Source organism: Bubalus bubalis, chromosome 23, assembly GCF_019923935.1.
Source record: "Bubalus bubalis isolate 160015118507 breed Murrah chromosome 23, NDDB_SH_1, whole genome shotgun sequence".
Classification (NCBI taxonomy): Eukaryota; Metazoa; Chordata; class Mammalia; order Artiodactyla; family Bovidae; genus Bubalus; species Bubalus bubalis.
The window spans coordinates 1,075,164-1,095,514 of NC_059179.1; positions in this window are offsets into that span (position 1 = coordinate 1,075,164).

A 20,351-nucleotide genomic window follows, 5' to 3' on the forward strand; every position below is an offset into this window, starting at 1 on the left:
GAGTCAGTTCTTCCCATCAGGTGGCCAAAGTATTGGAGTTTCAGCTACAGCATCAGTCCTTCCAATGAATATTCAGGACTGATTTCTTTTAGGATGGACTGGTTCGATCTCCATTCAGTCCAAGGGACCCTCAAGAGTCTTCTCCAACACCACAGTTCAAAAGCATCACTCCTCGGTGCTCAACATTCTTTATGGTCCGAATCTCGCATCCATTCATATTCATAACTACTGGAAAAACCATAGCTTTGACTAGAAAGACTTTTGTTGGCAAAGTAATGTCTCTGCTTTTTAATATGCTGTCTAGTTTGGTCATAACTTTTCTTCCAAGGAGTAAGTGTCTTAAATTCATGGCTACAGTCACCATCTGCAGTGATTTTGGAGCCCCCCCCCCCAAAAATAAAGTCAGCCACTGCTTCCATTGTTTTCCCATCTGCTTGGCATGAAGTGATTGGACCAGATGCCATGATCTTTGTTTTCTGAATGTTGAGCTTTAAACCGTTTCCTTCACTCTCCTCTTTCACTTTCATCAAGAGGCTCTTTAGTTATTCTTTGCTTTCTGCCATAAGGGTGGTGTCATCTGCATATCTGAGGTTACTGATATTTCTCCCAGCAATCTTGATTCCAGCTTGTGCTTCAGCCAGCCCAGTGCTTCTCATGATGTACTTTTCATATAAGTTAAATAAGCAGGGTGACAATATATAGCTTTTGATGTACTCGTTTCCTGATTTGGAACCAGTCTGTTGTTCCTTGTCGAGTTCTAACTGTTGCTTCCTGACCTGCATACAGATTTCTCAAGAGGCAGGTCTGGTGTTCTTGTATTCCCATCTCCTTAAGAATTTTGCAGACTTGGTTATGGTCCACCAGAATCAAAGGCTTTGACATAGTCAATAAAACAGAAGTAGATATTTTTTCTGGAACTCTCTTACTTTTTAAATGATTAAATGGATGTTGGCAATTTGATCTCTGGTTCCTCTGCCTTTTCTAAATCAGTTTGACATCTGGAAGTTCATGATTCACGTACTGTTGAAGCCTGGCTTGGAGAATTTTGAGCATTACTTTACTAGTGTGTGAGATGAGTGCAATTTTGTGGTAGTCTGAGCATTCTTTGGCATTTCCTTTCTTTGGGATTGGAATTAAAATTGACCTTTTCCAGTCCTGTGTCCACAGCTGAATTTTCCAAATTTGTTTGGCATATTGAGTGTAGCACTTTAACCTTGAAGTGAAAGCTGCTCAGTTGTGTCCAACTCTTTGCATCCCCGTGGACTATCCACTCCATGGAATTCTTCAGGCCAGAATACTGAAGAAAGTAACCTTTCCCTTCTCCATGAGATTGTCCCAAACCAGGAACGGAACCCAGGTCTCCCGCCTTACGGGCAGATTCTTTACCAGCTGAGCCACAATGGAAGCCCTTTTCTATGTTAACACTATTGAAAATCTTGCTTTCATGTATATTCCTCACCAATCGATATTGTGTAAAATGATACATGGTAGACTGTCGAAGAATTCTTATCCCCTCTCTAACGCATGATGCTAATTTCAAGTATTCATTTAAGCTTTCCTTGACTACTTATTATAACATGCTCTATCATAGTAAAGAAAAATTGGCTACTGTTATCTTGGATGTAGCTTGGGTAAAGAAAGGGCAAAGGTTGAAATTTTCTGATTAATATTCAAAGAGTAAGAAAACCTATCTAGCAGCTTAAATAGGCAATCATTCCTCATTACAGTAAATCCATGATTATTAAATGACACAGATGACAGATTTTGTTTTACAACTTGAGCTCTGTGCAGCTGTTCTCAAAATTTGCTTTAAGACATATTGGAATGTCCTCTACTTGTGGAGCAGAAAATTGGCACAATCCGGTCTTTCTCTTGGTGTTGATAAGCCTTAAAAACGTGGTGGTTTAAAGACTTGGACTCCTTCCAAGTTGGTCTTAATTTTAGTTTACTACCCAGCATAGAAATGGCAACCCACTTTCCAGGCCCATTCTGGCCTGGAAAATCCCATGGACTGAGGAGCCTGGTAGGCTACAGTCCATGGGGTCGCAAAGAGTGGAACACAACTGAGCGACTTCACTTTCACTTTTGCCCAGCATAGAGCATTCCTAGGACTTCTTTGACCCTTATCATTTTTAACATGAAAATACATAACTGTGATATGGTAATAAATATCTCAAATAACATGAAAACATGTAACTTTGGCACAGTAGTAAATATCTTAAATGGTACTGAGTTACTATATGGTCTCTCCTTTGGTCACTGGTATGCAAAACTGAGCTTGCAAGTCTGGACTCTTCTGATTTGACAAGATGACTCATTTTGCATAGTTCAGATTGATCAACTAATATTAGACTCAACTCAATGGCAAAGTTGTTCAGTTGTGTCTGACTCTTAGCAGCCCCGTGGACTGTAGTCTGCCAGGCTCCTCTGTCCATGGAATTCTCCAGGCCAGAATACTGGAGTGGGTAGCTGTTCCCTTGTCCAGGGAATCTTCCCAACCCAGGGATCAAACCCAGGTCTCCCACATTGCAGGTGGAATCTTTACCATCTGAGCCACAAGGGAAACTACCCACTCCAGTATTCTCGATCTTCCCTGGTGACTCAGCTGCTAAAGACTAAGTTCTTGCAACTTGTCATATGTGATTATGAGCTGATTTGGGGGTGAGTTGACTATTAAGGTAGAAATACCTGTTTGTGTACTAGGTTGTGTCTAAAGGCACATTTAAAACATTTTGTTATATTTCATTGATATTTACTGTATTCTAGAAGTTTTTTTGAAAGTGTAAATGTACTTGAAGAAATCCAGGATGTAGAAAATACAGGCATTCTATCTAACTTTTTTTGCCTATAGTTGGTGCCAAGAGACATAGCAATAATGTAGAAAAAGAGTCTTTCCTTTAACTCACATTAACTTCATGAAATAATGCCTACAAGCTGAGAGTTCTAGCTACCAGATACCCTAACCACCCTAAGACTGCTTCAGCCTCCGTTACTGTGATGTCTTGAAACATGGTCTCCAGAAAAGAAATGGATCCCTGGCAACTGTTTGCAATATTTAGCTACCAAAATAGCAAATAATATTAGAGACAAAATATGTGTGGGTGTTGTCAGCATCTATGAATATGTTTGTATAATTTTATATTTTAGGTTAGTGAAAAAACTTGAATGCTCCTATAGAATACATGGGCTTCCCTGGTGGCTCAGAGGGTAAAGTGTCTGCCTGCAGTGTGGGAGATCCGGGTTTGATCCCTGGGTCGGGAAGATCCCTTGGAGAAGCAAATGGCAACCCACTCCAGTATTCTTGCCTGGAGAATCCCATGGACAGAGGAACCTGGTGTAGGGTATAGGCCATGGGGTCGCAAAGAGTCAGATATGACTGAGCGAGTAGATAGATAAAATACATTGTTCAATTAATATTATTTTTCAGTTACATTAATATATATCAAATATACAAACATGTGCACATAACTAAAAATCTAACAATTTAATAATAAAAGTATAAAAATAAGCCACAATAATGAGGTAATGAAAAAACCTAGATTATAATATATAGAATGATTAATAAATCAAAATTGAAACCTAAAACTATGCTCAGAGATGAAGAGACCAAGTTTGTTAAACATTAAACAGAATAATTTTTTAAATTTAACTAATGATTTACTTCAAATGATTAAAAGAAATGCAGTTAATTTATAGATGGAAATTAATACACCAAAAACAAAGCAAATTGAATCCGTAAAATGTATTAAACAGTTCAGGAACTGGTGGCTTTAAAAAAAGATGAAATGGTTTCTGATAAACTAAATAAAGATGAAAGGAGTTAAAAAAAATAGTAACTAAAATGGAATAGCTAAAATGCATGTGTGCATGTGTGTGTGCATGCGTTTGTGTATATATGACTAGATTGTGGTGGCAATTCAATGAATTTGAAAATCTTGAAACAAATTATACTCAAGCAGAGCCAGAATTTCATAAAATTAATCCAATGAAGCACAAATAATTTAATGAATCAATATTCAGAGTAAATAGTCATCAAATCAAAAATTAAAAAAAAACACAAATAATGGCTTCTAAAAGTTAGTCAAGTTCAAATTAACTTTATAGTGCATATCCTATTTCTATGACAAATAACAATTCTCATTTTATAAAACAGCTACTGAGCATGGAAAAATACAGTCTTCACTAAGTTTAAGCAATCTTGATTCTAAACTGGATCACTCCAAAATAATTGCTGGAGATACAGGTTTGATCCTGTGTCCAGAAGAGCTGCTGGAAGTCGACACGGCAATTCGCTCCAGTATTCTTCCTGGAGAATCCCATGGACAGAAGAGCCTGGCAGGCTACAGCCCATAGGGTCGCAAAGAGTCAGACATGACTGAAGCGACTGAGCACTAAAGTGGTATTTATGAATGAATATATATATTGTCTTACAAAATATTAGTAAGCATGTTTCAGATGGCCATAAGAGAATTATGATCTACATTGATGGTTTCTTTAGAAAGGAATACATTTTATGTTAATACTGTATGTGATTCCAGTAAGTTAAAGCTGTATATTCAGATTGAAAATTTCATGAAAAAGATTTTACACAAAATTTCATTTAATTAAATAAGGCAATCAACCGCTTAATAATTCTTAATTATATTAATAAAGAAGTTATGTATGAGATATATATTAACCTTGAAAAGAACATATTACCCATACTAGGACTAAGGACAGAATGCATGTGCTTATCTGCTAAGGCTTCTATAACAAATACCACAGACTGACGGACACAAGAGAATTGTGAAAAGTGAAATTAAAAGTTGCTCAGTCGTGTCTGACTCTTTGTGACCCCATAGACATAAGTCCATGGAATTCTTCAGGCCAGAATATTGGAGTGGGTAGCCTTTCCCTTCTCCAGGGGATCTTCCTAACCCAAGGATCCAACCCAGGTCTCCCACACTGCAGGCGGATTCTTTACCAGCTGAGCCACAAGACAGCTGTATTTTCTCATAATTCTGGGAGCTGGAAATCCAAGATCAAGGTGCTGGCAAAGTTGATTTTTGGTATGACCTCTCTCCTTGGCTTGCAGACCCTTTTTACTGTATTGGCACATGGCCTTTTCTCTGTGTGTGCTCCTGGTGTCCATTCTGCTTCTTACAAGGACATCAATGTTATTAGATTAGGGCCCCGCTCTTTGACCTCATTTCACTTTTAATTACTTTCTTCAAAGTCCTTATATCCAAACACAATCATGATGGGAGACAGGGCTTGATGTTTTGTTGTCATCATAAATTACATATTTATCTATTATATATGCATTAACATAAATTTATATCTATGCTATGCCTTGGTCCTTTAGATCATACAGGGACAAGCAGAGAGATTTTAAACAAGAAATATTATAATAATCGAGTTTGCATTTAGTTATGTAGTTATCTCCACCAGTCTTCTTTATTTTGATGTATGGCTTCAAGTTGCTGTCTAGTGTCCTTGTGTTTACATCCAGAAGACTCCTTTCTGCATTTTTGTAGGGCAGGTCTACAAACAACAAATTCCTTGGACTTTTGTTTACCTTGATTTTTTTTTTAATTGAAGTCTAGTTGACTTACAGTTCTGTGTTAGAAATAGGATTACAGCAAAGTGCTTCAGTTGTGTGTTTACATATATGTGTCTATATATATGTATATACTTTTTCAGATTATTTTTCACTGTGGGTTATTTGAAAATATTGAATATAGTTCCATATGCTATAAACTGCTTAAATTTCTTATCGAGTTTGAAATTTTGCTAATCAGATTTGGAATTCAGTGGATTATTTTGTTGCTATTATCCAGCAGTTTAGGAATGCCACCCTACAGCTTTCTGGCCTCCATCGTTTTTGCTAAGAAACTGACACATAATGTTGTCAACAACTTGTTTGTGGTAAGTAGCCTCTCCTTTTGATTTCAGGGTGCTCTCTTTGTCTTTTGACAGATTGATTATAATGTGTCTCAATGTGGATACTGTTGTATTCATTCTTCTTGGAGTTCATTACATATCCAATTTGTGTAAAATCATATCTTCCATCAAATTAGGAAGCTTTCAGCCATTGTATATCATCATATACTGTGTCACTTTTTCCTCTCCCACTGGGCCTCCTAGTCTGCATTATCAGTAAGTGTGATGATGTCTTACAAGCCTTTTATGCTGGTTTTTGTTTTGTTTTGTTTTGTCTCTATTAGTTTTTCTTTCTGCCTCTCAGACTGGATAACTGCTGATCTGTCTTATATATATACACTTTTGTCTTCCTTAAATCTCTTGTTGAAATTCTCTAGTGATTTTTTTTTATTATTTTATAAAAAATAGTTCAAAGCTCTCCAACTATTTTTAAGTTGCCTTCTTGATTTGATATTTATTGATTGCTGTAAGCCTTTGACTTTTTTCAAGAGTTAAGCAAAATCAATGCTGATATTTTTGTTTACTTTTACTGTGTTTGTAGAGAGACAAACTATACAAGTATTTTGTAACTTTTATACTTTTCAACTCCAGAATTCTTGTTTGGTTCCTTTCTTATAGTTTCTCTCTTTATTGATATCTATCATTCTTGAGGCATTATTTGCATAATGTCCTTTAGTTTTGTCCATAGTTCCCTTTACCTCTTTGACTATAAGACAATAGAGTCTTTTTCTAGTAAGTCCAATGTCTATACTTCCACAGAGACAATTTTGGTTAATTTTCTTATGAGTGGAGCATACATTTTCTTTTTTTACATGCTTCATTATTTTTTGTTGAAACCTGAACATTTTAAATTTTAGACGTGTTAATTCTGGAAATTAGATTTCTCTGCCACCTTGAAATTTTTTGTTGTTGCTTTCTCTGCTTTTAATTGTTTGGTTTTTTAATGAGTTTTCTAATCTATGTTTGTAAAGAATGTATTCATTGATATGTGTGGTCTGCAGTCTTTCTTCTTTTGGTTAGGTGATGTTGAGTGATGTCTTTGGATGCTTATAAACGAAAACAGAACCCAAAATTCTCTTAGTCTTTGCACACCAGCTCTTTGTTGCAACACTCCTTTATCCTTAGCTGCCCAGTTACCGACCTTGCTCAGTCTTTACTTCCTATTTGTGCAGAGCCTAAAGATCAGTCTGAGGTAACAGTTTAGAGTCGTCTCAGGTTCTTTGGTTTGTTTGTTTTTAACACAAATCTTTCTCTGAGCGTGCACATAAATTTCTATATTCCCTAATACTCATGTGAGATTTTCAGTGCCATAATTCTTCAAAGACTCCTTCTTCACAAATTTTCCTCTCAGACTTCTATCAGTTTGTTATTGTTCCTCAAATTGTAATCATTTGCTCTATGCAGCAGTGGGTTCTTCATTTGCTTTCCACATTTTCTGGAAAAAAAAAAAAAAAAAAAAAAAGCCCTCTGTGTAGCCACTTTTCTGCCCTGAGGAAGTTCTGGATCAGGTGAAGCAGAGGCGAGTGCTTTTGTCAGTCCTATAGGTAGGCATTAGACTAAAACAGATACAAATAACTATTTGAGAATAAGTTCAACTTTGCTTCCTCTGGAACCAGGGACCAGAATGACATATTGGAATGCCAGTTGTCATTTCAAGACCATTTTGGAGCCAGGAGAGAGGTAGGACAAAGGCAAGTAAAAACACTTCAAAGCTCCCCAGCTATTTTTAAGTTGCCTTCTTGATTAGGCTTTTACTTGGTTGCTATAAGCCTTTGGTGGCTCAGTGGTAATGAATTTGCCTACAATCACAGGAGAGGCAGGTTTGACCCCTGGGTTGGGAAGATCCCCTGGTGAAGGAAATGACAACGCACTTCAGTATTCTTGCCCAGGAAATCCCATGGACAGAGAAGCCTGGTGGGCTATAGTCCATGAGGTTGCAAAAGGGTCAGACATGACTTAGTGACTAAACATCAAAACTAAGCATTTGACCTTTTTTGGTTTTGTTTTTTTTTTTAATTAAGAGTTAAACACACACACACACACACACACACACACGCTAAATTTGACACTTTCATTCACTTTTACTGCATTTGTAGAGGGACAACCTCTTGGAACTACCACTACACCGTATTCAATGGCATCAAACACAAACCATTTGCATACATTTGGCATTAAAAATATATCTAATACTATTAGAATGAAACTAATACATTTTCTAATATTTATGGGACATGTGTGTGTGTTTCTGTTTATGTGTGTTTTGTTGTTTTTGTTCAGTCGCTCAGTCGTGTCCAACTCTGTGTAACCCCCATGGACTGCAGACTGCAGCACGTAAGTCTTTCCTGTCCTTCACCATCTCCTGGAGCTTGCTCAAGCTCATGTCCACTGAGTTGGTGATTCCATCCACCATCTTGTCCTTTGTTGTACTCTTCTCCTGCCTTCAATCTTTCCCATCATAAGGGTCTTTTCTAATGAATCAGCTCTTTGCATCAGGTCGCCAAAGTATTGAGCTTCAGCTTCAGCATCAGTCCTTCTGTTGCAGGAAGGACTTCGGTTTCCAGGGCCCAAATGGGGCTCTTGGCTAACACTCAAAAATGAATTGTCTGAGGAGACACATGTGTTGAGAAAGCAAGAGACTTTATTGGGAAGGGGTGCTCAGGTGGAGAGCAGTAGGGTAAGGGAACCCAGGAGAACTGCTCTGCCACGTGTCTCCCAGTCTTGAGTTTTATGGTGATGGGATTAATTTCCAGGTTGTCCCTGACCAATCATTCTGACTCAGAGTCCTTCCTTGTTGTGCATTCATTGCTCAGCCAAGATGGCTGCCAGTGAGAATGATTCAGGGAGGTGGTCAAACGTGGTGTCTCCTTTTGACCTTTCTCGAACTCTTCCAGTTGGTGGTGGTTTATTAGTTCCATGTTCTTACCAGGACCTCCTGTCATAAAACAAGTCATGCAAATGGTGACTATGGTATCTGGGAAGGGTAGGTCGTTTCAGTCAGTGAGCTTCTCCAAACAACTGTCCCCTGAGAGATTTCTTGGGAACTGGGACAGAGGTATCTTTCTTCTGTAACTTCTTCCTGCTGTTCATGCATGTAGTTCTGCCTAGCAGAGTAAAAGCCTCTCTCTACCTGATCTAACTTGAGGTATTCTATATCTGAAACTGGCTTCCATCCTTGTGGTAACAGCAATTTAGTCTAAAACTCTCGGACCCTGTCAGAGATGAAACAGACAGAGGCCAAACAGTATACCTTACAAGATGGTTATCACTGGTCCCCAGAAAAGGAAGGCAAAATTTGCGGTGAGGCAACAGGGTGGTGTTCCAGGAATCTTGTGCTCATCCTGAAGTTATCATCTTCCACCTGGGTGGGGATCCCAGTTCCGTTGAAGAATTCAAAGAATTTGTTATGGGTCTTCCTTGAGTAGGAACCAGATTTTGCTCTAAGGCTGTACCACCACTTGAATGCTTCTCCTCTGTTTTTACATCCCCTCCCTTCTCTTATCAGCTGGACTGCCCTTTGAAACTTAGGGAAGGTTAGTTCAGTCATTTCACTTGCTCAGTCATGCCCGACGCTTTGCGACCCCATGAATTGCAGCACGCCAGGAATCCCTGTCCATCATCACCTAATGGAGATCACTCAAACTCACGTCCATCAAGAGGGATGATGCCATCTCATCCTCTGTCGTTCTCTTCTCCTCCTTCCCCCAATCCCTCCCAGCATCAGAGTCTTTTCCAATGAGTCAACTCTTCGCATGAGGTGACCAAAGTATTGGAGTTTCACTTTTAGCATCAGTCCTTCCAAAGAACACCGAGGACTGATCTCCTTTGGAATGGACTGGTTGGATCTCCTTGCAGTCCAAGGGACTCTCAAGAGTCTTCTCCGACATCACAGTTCAAAGTCATAAATTCTTTGGCGCTCAGCTTTCTTCACAGTCCAACTGTCACATTCATACATGACCACGAAAAACCATAGCTTTAACTAGATGGACTTTGTCGGCAAAGTAATGTCTCTGCTTTTGAATATGCTATCTAGATTGGTCATAACTTTCCTTCCAAGGAGTAAGCATCTTTTAATTTCATGGCTGCAATCACCATCTACAGTGATTCTGGAACCCAAATAAAGTCTGACACTGTTTCTACTGTTTCCCCATCTATTTCACGTGAAGTGATGGGACCAGATGCCATGATCTTCGTTTTCTGAATGTTGAGCTTTAAGCCAACGTTTTCACTCTCCTCTTTCACTTTCATCAAGAGGCTTTTTAGTTCCTCTTCACTTTCTGCCATAAGGGTGGTGTCATCTACATATCTGAGGTTTTTGATATTTCTCCCAGCAATCTTGATTCCAGCTTGTGCTTCTTCCAGCCCAACGTTTCTCATGATGTACTCTGCATATAATTTAAATAAGCAGGGTGACAACATACAGCATTGACGTACTCCTTTTCCTATTTGGAAACAGTCTGTTGTTCCATGTCCAGTTCTAACTGTTGCTTCCTGACCTGCATACAAATTTCTCAAGAGGCAGGTCAGGTGGTCTGGTATTCCCATCGCTTTCAGAATTTTCCAGTTTATTGTGATCCACACAGTGAAAGGCTTTGGCGTAGTCAATAAAGCAGAAATATATATATTTTCTGGAACTCTCTTGCTTTTTCCATGACCCAGCAGATGTTGTCAATTTGATCTCTGGTTCCTCTGCCTTTTCTAAAACCAGCTTGAACATCTGGAAGTTCACGGTTCACATATCGCTGAAGCCTGGCTTGGAGAATTTTGAGCATTACTTTAGTAGCGTGTGAGATGAATGCAATTGTGCAGTAGTTTGAGCATTCTTTGGCATTACCTTTCTTTGAGATTGGGATGAAAACTGACCTTTTCCAGTCCTGTGGCCACTGCTGAGTTTTCCAAATTTGCTGGCGTATTGAGGATAGCACTTTCACAGCATCATCTTTCAGGATTTTCAATAGCTCAACTGGAATTCCATCACCTCCACTAGCTTTGTGTGCAGTGATGCTTTTAAGGCCCACTTGACTTCACATTCCAGGATGTCTGACTCTAGGTGAGTGATCACACCATCGTGATTATCTTGGTCGGGAAGATCTTTTTTGTGCGGTTCTTCTGTGTATTCTTGCCACCTCTTCTTAATGCAGAGTTCCAAAGAATAGCAAGAAGAGATAAGAAAGCCTTCCTCAGCGATCAGTGCAAAGAAATAGAGGAAAACAACAGAATGCAAAAGACTAGAGATCGCTTCAAGAAAATTAGAGATACCAAGGGAACAGTTCATGCAAAGATGGGCTTGGTAAAGGACAGAAATGGTATGGACCTCACAGAAGCAGAAGGTATTAAGAAGAGGTGGCAAGAATACACTGAAGAACTATACAAAAAAGACCTTCACGGCCCAGATAATCACGACGGGGTGATCACTCACCTAGAGCCAGACATCCTGGAATGTGAAGTCAAGTGGGCCTTAGAAAGCATCACTACACACAAAGCTAGTGGAGGTGATGGAATTCCAGTTCGGCTATTTCAAATCCTGGAAGATGATGCTGTGAAAGTGCTGCACTCAAAAACAAAAAAAAATTCCAGTACTAAATATTTTGTATGGATGCCTCTGGGCCCTTCAGAGGTACTGCAGTGACCAACATAGTCTAAGAGTTATTTTTTCCTCTACTTTTGGGTCATTGCTAATTAGCTTGAGCTATTTTTCAAATAGTCTCTTAAGGCTTAAATATAGGAAAAAAGAGCTTGTTATTTATATTTAGAATAAAATACCCAATGACAATTCCAAAATCACAAACATTCTGATTGGCAGATTCAAATGCTTCAGTATTTGAATGACCTGTAGCATATATATATGTAAATAGATTTAGCAGCAGCAGCAAATATGTCTGAAAATGTATGTATGTTTAAGCAAACATATATATATACTAGCATAGAATTTGTTTCCAGTTGTGTCCAACTCTTTGCAACCCCATGGGTTGCAGCACAACAGGCCTCCCTGTCCCTCACCATTTCCCAGAGTTTGTCCAAGTTCATGTTCATTGCATCCGTGATGCTGTGCAGGCATCTCATCCCTTGATGCCCTATTCTCCTTCTACCCACAATCTTTCGCAGTATCAGGGACTTTTCCAACAAGTCATGTTTGCATTAGATGACCAAATCACTGGAGCTTCAGTTCTTCTAGTGAATGCTCAGGGTTGATGTGCCATAAAATTGACTGGTTTGATCTCCTTGCTGTTCAAGGGACTTTCAGGTGTCTTCCAGCACCACCATTCAAAGGCATCAATTCGTTGGTGTTCTGCCTGCCTTAAGGTCCAGCTCTCACAACTGTACATGACCCCTGGGAAGACCATAGCCTGGACTATACAGATTTTGTCAGCAGAGTAATGTCTGCTATTCAACACAGAATCTAGGTTTGTCATTGCTTTCCTGCCAAGAAGCAATCATCTTATGATGTCGTGGCTGCAGTCACCATCTGCAGTGATTTTGGAGCACAGGAAGAGGAACTCTATCACTACTTCCACCTTTTCCCCTTCTATTTGCTGTGCAGTAATGGGCCCAGATGTGATGATCTTAGTTTCTTAAATACTTAATCTTAAGCTGGCTCGTCCACTCCTCTCTGTCACCTTCATCAAGAGGCTCTTGAATTCTGTCAAGAGAATGCACTAGACATAGCAAATACCCTTTTTAAACAACACAAGAGATGACTTTACACATTGATATCACCAAATGATCAATACCAAAATCAAACTGATTACATTCTTTGTAGCCGAAGATGGAGAAACTGTACAGTGAGCACAAACAAGGGCCGGAGCTAACTGTGGCTCAGATGATCAGCTGTTCATAGAAAACTTTCGGCTTAAACTAAAGAAAACTGGGGAAAATACTAGGTCAGCCAGGCATGACTTAAATCAAATCCTGTATGAATTCACAACAGAGGTAACAAATAGATTCAAGGGATTAGATCTACTTAACTGTGTGCCTGAAGAACTACGAACAGAGATTTGTAATATTGTACAGGAAGCAGAAAACAAAACTATCCCAAGGAAAAAGAAAAGCAAGAAGGCAAAGTGGTTATCTGAGGCTTTACAAACAGCAGAAGAATGGAGAAGTGAAAAGCAAGCGAAAGAGGGAAAGGTAAATCCAATTAAATGCAGAGTTTCAAAGAAGAGCTAGCAGAGACAAGAAGGCCTTCTTCAATGAACAGTTATGAATAATAAAACAAGACAACAAAAGGGGAAGACTAGAGATCTCTTCAGGAAAATTGGAAACATCAAGGGACCATTATATCCAAAGATGGGCACATGAAGGATAAAAATGGCAGAGACCTAGTAGACACTGAAGAGATCAAGATGGAAAAATTACATGGAAAAACTGTACAAAAAAAGATGGTAATGAACCAGATTCCTATGATGGTGTGGTTAGTGACCTAGAGCCAGACATTCTAGACTTCAAAGTCAAGTGGGCCTTAAGAAGCAGTGCTGTTAATAAAGCTAGTGGATGTAATGAAATTCCAGAAGAACAATCCAAACTCCTAAAGGATGATGCCAGCAAGGTTTTGCATTCCTTATATCAGCAGATCTGGAAGACCCAGCAGTGGCCACAGGACTGGAAAAGGTCAATCTTCATCATCATTGCCAAGAAGGATAGTACCAAAGAATGTGCTAGCCATCAGACAGTTGCTCTCATCTCCCATGCTAGTAAGGACATGCTTAAAATCCTGCATGCTAGGCTTCAGCATTATGTGAACCAAGAACTTCCAGATGTCCAAGCCGGGTTTAGAAAAGGAAGAGGAACTAGAGATCAAACTGCCAACATTCACTGGATTATAGAGAAAGTAAGGGAATTTCAGTAAAACATCTATCTCTTTTTCATCAACTACACTAAAGCCTTTGACTGTGTGGATCATGACAAACTGTGGAAAGCTCTTAGAGAGATGGGAATACCAGACCATCTTACCTGTCTCCTGAGAAACCTGAATGTGGTTCAAGAAACAGCAGTGAGAACCCCGTGTGTGAAACTGATTGGTTCAAGACTGAGAAAGGAGTACCACACAGCTGTCTGTGGTCACCCGGTCTGTTCAACTTATATGCTGAGGACATCACAGAAATGCTGGATGGCTGAACACAAGCTGGAAACACAGTATTATATACACATAAATATTACCATCTTCCTTCCCAGAGACACATGCTGTGTGTTTTATTATATTTAAATTTTCTATGGGTTAATCTTAAATTTTAACAAATACACTAACACTCTAAGTCTTCTAGAACTGTTAAGAAAGTTCTAGGACCCACAGCAGATTTTCCAACCTGGGGGTCTGGCAAAGGTACTGAGAACCCCAGGGAATTTGACTTTGGAGGCCAGTGGAATTTGATTACAGAACTTCCACTGGACTGGGGAAACGGTCTCTTGCAGGGCACAAAGAAAATCTTTTGCACACCAGGAGCCAGGAGAAAGGAACAGCGTCCCCACAAGAGACTGTGCCAGACTTGCCTGTGAGTGACCAATAATCTCTGGTGGAGGCATGGGTCCACAGTGGCTTGCTGCAGGGTCAGGGGCACTGAATACAACAGTGCATGCATAACTCCTTTTGAAGGAAGTTGCCATTATCTTCATTACCCTTACCATAGTTTGGCCTCAGGCCAAACAACGCGGAAAGAACAAAGAAACCCAAATAAAGAGAAAATTAGATTAAAGACTGATTAAACATGACCCCGCACATGAGAAAAAGACCCCGTTTCCCCCAAAATCAATCTCTCCTATCAGGTAGCTTCCATAAACCTCTTATCTTTATCCCTCAGAGGGCAGACAGAATGAAAACACAATCGCAGAAAACTAACCAAATTGATCACATAGACCATAGCCTTGTCTAACTCAATGAAACTATGAGCCATGTAGAGCCGCCCAAGATGGACGGGTCATAGTGGAGAGTTCAACAAAATGTGGTCCGCTGGAGAAAGGAATGGCAAACCAGTATTCTTGCCTTGAGAACTCCATGAACAATATGAAAAGGCAAAAAGACATGGCATTGAAAAATGAACTTCCAAGGATAGTAGGTACACAATATGCTGCTGGAGATGAGTGGAGAAATAACTCCAGAAAGAATGAAGAGAAACAGCCAAAAAGAAAAAAACACCCAGCTGTAGAGGTGACTGGTGATGGAAGTAAAGTCAGATACTGCAAAGAACAACATTGCAAAGGAACCTGGAATATTTGGCCCATGATTCAGGGTAAATTGGAAGTGGTCAAACAGGAGATGGAAAGAGTGAACATCGACATTTTAGCAATCAGTGAACTAAAATGGACTTGAATGGGCGAATCTAATTCAGATGACCATTATATCTACTACTGTGGGCAAGAATCCCTCAGAAGAAATGGAGTAGCCTGCACAGTCAACAAAAGTTCAAAATGCAGTACTGAGGTGCAATCTCAAAAATGGCAGAATGATCTCTGTTCCTTTCAAAGGCAAGCCACTCAATATCACAGTAATCCAAGTCTATGCCCCAACCAGTAATGCTGAAGAAGCTGCAATTGAACAGTTCTATGAAGATCTACAAGACCTTCCAGAACTAACACCCCAAAAAAGCAGTCCTTTTCATCATCGGAGATTGGAATGCAAAAGTAGGAAGTCAAGAGATACCTAGAGTAACAGGCAAACATAGCCTTGGAGTACAAAATGAAGCAGGGCAAAGCTAACAGAGTTTTGCAAAAAGAATGCACTGGTCATAGCAAACACCCTCTTCTAACAACACAAGAGATGACTCTACACATGGACATCACCAGATGGTCAATACCAAAATCAGATTGATTTTAGTCTTTGCAGCCAAAGATGGAGAAGCTCTATACCGTCAGCAAAAACAAGAAAAGGAGCTAAATGTGGCTCAGCTCATGAACTCTTTTTCACAAAATTCAGATGTAAATTGAAGAGGGGAGTGAAAACCACTAGGCCATTCAGTTATGACCTAAATCAAATCCCTCACAAGTATACAGTGGAAGGGAAAATAGATTCAAGGGACCAGATCTGAGAGTGCCTGAAGAATAGAGGATAGAGGTTTGGGACATTGTACAGGAGGCGATGATCAATGCATCCCCATGAAAAAGAAATGCAAAAAGGCAAAAAAAGTCATTTTTGCAAAATGCAGAAAGGCCTCTGAGGAGGCCTTAGAAATAGCTGAGAAAAGAAGAGAAACAAAAGGCAAAGGAGAAAAGGAAAGCAATGCCCATCTGAATGCAGAGTTCCAAGGAATAGAAAGGAGACGTAAGAAAGCATTCCTCAGTGAGCAATCCAAAGAAATAGAGGAGATGATAGAATGGGAGAGAACTCTTCAAGAACATTAGAGATACCAAGGGATCCTTTCAGGCGAAGATGGGCAAAATAAAGGACAGAAATGGTATGGACCTAACAGAAGCAGAAGATATTAAGAAGAGGTGGCAAGAATACACAGAAGAACTATGCAAAGAGATCTTCATGTCCCAGATAACTACAATGGTGTGATCACTCACCTAGAGCCAGACATCTTGGAGTTGTGAAGTCAAGTGAGCCTTAGGAAGCATCACTACGAACAAAGCTAGTGGAGATAATGGGATTCCAGCTGAGCTATTTCAAATGCTAAAAGATGATGCTGTGAAAGTGCTGCACTCAACATGCCAGCAAAATTGGAAACTCAGCAGTGGCCAAAGGACTGGAAAAGGTCAGTTTTCATTCCAATTCCCAAAGGAAGGCAATGCCAAAAATGTTCGAACTACCACACAATTGCACTCATTTCACATGCTAGTGAAGTAACACTCAAAATTCTCCAAGCAGGCTTCAACAGAACGTGAACTGTGAACTTGCAGATGCTCAAGCTGGATTTAGAAAAGGCAGAGGAACTAGAGAGCAAATTGCCAACATCTGCTGGATCATAGAAAAAGCAAGAGAGTTCCAGAAAAACATTTACGTCTGCTTTATTGACTATGCCAAACCCTTTGACTTTGTGGATCACAAAAAACTGTGGAAAATTCTTAAAAGACATGGGATTACCAGACCGCCTTACCTGCGTCCAGAGAAATTTGTATGCAGGAACAACAATATTTAGAACCGGACATGGAACAATGGACTGGTTCCATACTGGGAAAGGAGTACCTCAAGGCTGCCTATTGTCCCTCTGCTTATGTAACTAAAGGAAATCAGTCCTGAATATTAATTGGAAGGACTGATGCTGAAGCTAAAACTCCAATACTTTGGCCACTTGATGCAAAGAACTGACTCATCTGAAAAGTCCCTGATGCTGGGAAAGATTGAAGGCAGGAGGAGAAGGGACCAACAGAGGATGAGATGGCTGGATGGCATCACGGACTCAATGGACCTGAGTTTGAGTAAACTCTAGGAGTTGGTGATGGACAGGGAGGCCTGGCATGCTGCAGGCCATGGGGTCACAGTCTGATATGACTGAGCGAGTGAACTGAACTGATGCAGAGTACATCATGCAAAATGCCGAGCTTGATGAAGCACAAGCTGGAATCAAGATTGCAAGGAGAAATATCAATAAGCTCAAATATGCAGATGACATCACCTTTATGGCAGAAAGTAAAAAGGAACTAAAGAGCCTCTTGATGAAAGTGAAAGAAGAGAGTGAAAAAGCTGGCTTAAAATGTAACATTCAAAAAACGAAGATCATCATATCTGGTCCCATCACTTCATGGCAAATAGTTGGGGAAGGCATGGAAACAGTGACAGACTATTTTCTTGGGCTCCAAAATCACTGCAGATGGTGACTGCAGCCATGAAATTAAAAGACGCTTGCTCCTTGGAAGAAAAACTACGTTTCAACCTAGACAGCATATTCAAAAGCAGAGACATTACTTTGCCAACAAACATCAGTCTAGTCAATGCTATTGTTTTTCCAGTAGGCATGCATGGATGTGAGAATTGGGACCATAAAGGTAGCTGAGTGCCAAAGAACTGATGCTTTTGAACTGTGGTGTTTGAGAACACTCCTGAGAGTCCCTTGGACTGCAAGGAGATCAGATCAGTCAATCCTAAAGGAAATGAACCTTGAATATTTATTGGAAGGACTGATGCTGAAGCTTCAGCTCCAATACTTTGGCCACCTGATGTGAAGAACTGACTCACTGATAAAAAAAAATACCCTGATGCTGTGACAGATGGAAGACAGAAAGGGTGGACAGAGGATGAGGTGGTTGGATGGCATCACCAAGGCGATGGACATAGGTTTGAGCAATCTCTGAGAGTTGGTGATGGATAGGAAATCCTTGTACACTGCAGTCCATGGGGTCTCAAAGAGTTGTATGCCACTGAGCAACTGAACTCTAGGTCTTGTCCCATACAGCTTAGACTTTTTACATTTATTCCTAATCACTCCGTGGTGTCCAACTCTTTGCAACCCCATGGACTTTAGCCCATCAGGCTCCTCCATCCATGGACTTCTCCAGGGAAGAATACTGGAGTGGGTAGCCATTCCTTTTTCCAGGGGATCTATCCAACCCAGGGATGGAACATGGGTCTCCCGCATTGCAGGCAGATTCTTTATAGTCTGAGCCACTAGGGAAGCCCAATCTAAGATTAAGAAGTAGACTGGCTATACTTTTTGATCCCATTTTCCATCTTCTTTGGGTTACAATGTGACATAATTTCCCTTATGATGAGTTTTTTTCAGTCCAACCTCTTATCTAGGCCTTAATTAACTGAAGAGTTGTATAGAGGAAAAATTGCTATTTGTACTTTGCAAGCTTAGTCCTTCAAAGCCATCACATTTTGTTTCTTCAAAATCCTTGGCCATGAACAACCAGTGTATTTGAAGCCAGGGGTTGAATGAAACATAATTTGAATGGGGAAGTGTATAAGTAGAACACATTAATTCATTATTTCTTATATGCAAATGATTTATCTACTTGCACCAATATTAATCCTCCCTTAGACTGTGAAACTGCTTTGTGATAGGAATGGGAAGGAAGGGAGATGGCATAAATTGAAGCGAGGTTGAACTGTTTCCAGGTCTTGTTTAAGTGCAGACTTAAGAGCAACATATTGATACTTTCAGCCAAAATTTCCACTCGCCATCACATTCATGGTAGAGACAAATAGCTTTAGAATTATTGAATAAGAAAATGTGTTTTTCATGATCATAACCGGAGAAGGCAATGGCACCTCACTTCAGTACTCTTGCCTGGAAAATCCCTTGGACAGAGGAGCCTGGTGGGCTGCAGTCCATGGGGTCGCTAAGGGTTGGACGTGACTGAGCGACTTCGCTTTCACTTTTCACTTTCATGCATTGGAGAGGGAAATGGCAACCCACTCCAGTGTTCTTGCCTGGAGAATCCCAGGAAAGGGGGAGCCTGGTGGGCTGCCATCTGTGGGGGTCACACAGAGTCGACTTAGCAGCAGTAGCAGCAGCAGCAACTAATGTATAGTGAAATACAGATCCTGGTTAAGGAGCTAAACTATTTTAATGGATTTTAGTGACAATGTCTACAAGTTTAAACTAAGAAATGTGGAAGATTTTTTTTCAACAAACATATCTGTACTTCAATAACATCATTTGCAATTCTGACCCTTGTTTGTTGTGTTTATTTTCATTAGTAAATTGTTCTTTATAATCTTTATCAAGATTATACTTTCTTAAATCATCAAATTTTATATTAATATGTTCTGAAAATAAAATGTTGAATAATGAATCGAATCTTTAATATCACCATAGGTTTTCAGTATGTGTTAAATTTATATATACTTTATGAAAGTTTTAATATGAATAGACTATAATGAATCACGCTAAAATCAACGCTGCATTATATAATTTTAAATTATATCCTATCATATTTATTTACCTTTATTCTTTTGTGACATAAGCTCCCCAGCTGATTTTTAACTAAACATTAAGGAACATATTTGCAGTTTTGCAGTATAATCATGCATACAATTTTAGTACACATTTCAGCCATTTATAAATGTTTATAAAAATGCACGTTTCCACTTCTGATGTTACATCCTTTTAATTGCTTGAGAGCAAAGAGTAAGTCTTTTTTAAATTCGCCAACTGAAAGTGTATCCCCTGGTGGGTGGCCAATGATGTTATGGATGAATGAACATTTCGCAAACCTTATTCATAAGAAAATGGGGAGCTGGAACCCCCACTCCCACCACGGTAAGGAGGGGTCCCTCCCACCATGGTCTGTCAACAGAGACTGCTTGGAGAGCCCAGACACTACCTCCACCTAGCAGGAACAGAGCAGGGGTCTCAACAGAGAGCCGGAGATGGAAATCATTGCCAAGAGCTGGGAGCCCTGCTCTCACCAGCAGGACAAAAGAAGGTCAGAAGGAGCACCGAAGCAAATCAAAACTCAGACCAGAGGAAAGGATGGGAAACTATGTTCAGCTGAGGCGAACAGGCGTTTTCTCAGAATGACATCCCAGCCAGGAACTTTAAAAATATTGATGTATG